Here is a 2,663-nt window from a genome sequence, read left to right as displayed (position 1 = left end):
TTACATCCCCCCGATACAACCGGGATATTGGCAGGACAGGTGTTTGGATTTTCTAGGATTCATACCGGACGCATCCGAGCTGAAGGAAATGACTTTTAAGCAGACAAGCTTATCGCATCAATTGAGGATTGAGCTGAATGATGAGCACGAACACAACATATATGCTCAGCGGGCTCGTATCTACTGTCTGCTATTACTTGGTGGTCTGATGATCCCGAATGCCACCGGAAATAAAATTCCGTTCTTCTACCTGCAATTTTTCATGGATATAGAACGGTGTTCTACCTATAGCTGGGGTGGTGCGACGCTTGCTTGCTTGTACCACAATTTGTGTGAAGCTGCCGTTGCTAAGAGGACGGATGTCGGGGGAGCCTTAACTCTATTACAGCTGTGGGCTTGGGAGAGAATCCCAAATATTAGACCGAGGATGCTAGATCCCGTGCATACAGACTATCTACCATGTGCAAGCGCGTAAGTTGTTCACTAATTCATTTTTTAAGCTTTATGTTCATCAATCTTCGTGTTATTCGCTCATAATTTACATTTTGTAGATGGAATGGTCCGGCGTCATATGTAAAAGCACCCGGACATTGTATTGAAAATTTCCGAGATCAGTTTTCCATGATGCATGCCAACCAGGTACTTCATATACTTATAAATTGTTTTTTGTTTGTTGTTTTTTATTGAAATTAATTTGAATAAATTTGTGTTACATGTAGTTTATTTGGATGCCTTATCTCCAACGGCAGTTGCCGGAAAGTTGTGATGCCGGTCGTCCTGTATGGATGTCGATAACAACGCTTATTTGCTGGAATCTGGCTGAGCCACACCTGCCACACCGAGTGTTGCGCCAATTTGGGATTGTCCAACCGTATATCCCGCAACTCCCCCGGTTCCACGGTACTGATTTTGCGAAACAGGATCGTCGTGGAAAAGCTGGTCGAAATTGGGTTGATTGGCACGCCAATTATATACAGGAGTGGGACAACAAGCACTTTTTGGTGTGGACTGATCTGGAGTACAGTGATGAGCCTGTTGCAACCGAAGAATATATGGATTGGTTTCGGCAGATAACTGTGGTTTATTTAACCAAACCCGGCGTCCATTCTGAACAGGACTTCCACGAAACGGCATCTTCTCATAGATTCGCGGTAAATTATTCATACTTAACCAAACCCTAGTTAATTATTTAAATTCATATTATGATATGTATTTAACTTTGATAATTGTAGGTGGAGACACTTCACAACGTGCGCCACTTTCTAAGTGGCCAAGATACGACAGAACATCCAGCTTTGGGAACCATTTCGAGGATGATTGAAGAAGGACTGCGGATATCCGGGGAGGCTGAGCGGATGGACTACCGTCCTTCGCAGCGCTCTGCAATGGACGTGGACGTACCCGTAAGGCAAAAGGCAAAACGACGAACCAAAAAGAAAACCGCATGCGGAGAGTCGTCATCTCAGCCCGTACACCGCTCCGATGACGATTTTGTGGAACCACCTCCACCTAGATCTGCAGTTCGAGGCCGTCATTCTGTCAGCCACACCGGTGGTACCGGAGAAGATATTGGCCTCAGTGATGTCCCCACTTCTCCACCGCGGTCGTCTGTGCAAGATGACTTTTTTGGGGTGGATCTAGAGAACGCTGTTGTTCAAGATACTCCTCCCTCAAGGATCCCTAGATCTACATCCAGAATTGGGAAGGGGATACGGGGTTTGTTTATGCGGAAACGGCGAGATGATTAAACTAATTTGATACTTTCTATTGATATTGGTGGTTTTTCATTGATTTGAACTCGTTATATTAGTAATTTGATAAATCCTCTTTTTACACGTATTCATATTGATATTTTGAACTCTTTATATTACTTATTGGTCGACGATAGGAACAAACACGCCATTCCCAGTTGGCCTTTTCGAGGCGCTAAGATTTTGTATAAAACGCCACTCCAATTGGCGTTTTTAACTTGGGGAAAATTTGGCCAAAATTCCCTACGTCGTAGTGGACATTCTGCATAAACACGCCACTGTCGTTGGCGTGTTTTAAAAAACGCCAATAATATTGGCGTGTTTAGTGGAAAACGCCAACGAAGATGGCGTTTTTACCTTGGGAAAAATTTTGCCAATTTTTCCTTCGGTGAAGCGGACATTCTGCATAAACACGCCACTGTCGTTGGCGTGTTTTAAAAGACGCCAATATTATTGGCGTTTTTAGTGGAAAACGCCATCTTCGATGGCGTTTTTACCTTGCACAATATTTTGCCAATTTTTCCTACGTTGGAGCGGACATTCTGCATTAACACGCCACTGTAGTTGGCGTTTTTAGTGGAAAACGCCAACAGAGATGGCGTTTTTACCTTGGGAAAAATTTGGCTTCGGAAAATTTTGACGAGTAAAACGTTACAATGTTCAATTCAATAAATAGCTACAATTATAAACAGAACAATGTTCAATTCAACTAAATAGTTGTTACACATTCAATTGTCTCACCTTCTCCGGGTAAAGAAGCTACGGATACCCTTCCCGATTCTGGCGGTGGAGAGTCTAGACGGAGGAGTATCTTGCACAACGACATTCTCTAAATCAACCCCGAAAAAATCGTCTCGCACAGAAGACCTAGGTGGAGAATGTGGGATATCACTGAGCCCAATGTCGTCGCCT

At 43.6% G+C, this 2,663-nt stretch overlaps 1 long non-coding RNA gene across 1 annotated transcript; it reads left to right on the top strand.

Annotated features, from left to right (window-relative positions):
• Window positions 1-438: 438 nt before the first annotated feature.
• On the top strand, window positions 439-947 carry LOC121779486. Its single transcript, XR_006045825.1, has 3 exons — window positions 439-471; window positions 552-639; window positions 720-947. It is a non-coding gene; the product is annotated as an uncharacterized LOC121779486 (long non-coding RNA).
• The last annotated feature ends 1,716 nt before the right edge of the window (window positions 948-2,663 follow it).

This window comes from Salvia splendens, chromosome 19 (genome assembly GCF_004379255.2).
Source record: "Salvia splendens isolate huo1 chromosome 19, SspV2, whole genome shotgun sequence".
Lineage (NCBI taxonomy): Eukaryota > Viridiplantae > Streptophyta > Magnoliopsida > Lamiales > Lamiaceae > Salvia > Salvia splendens.
The sequence above is the reverse complement of the archived record's forward strand: the minus strand, read 5'-3'. Positions and strand labels throughout refer to the sequence as shown.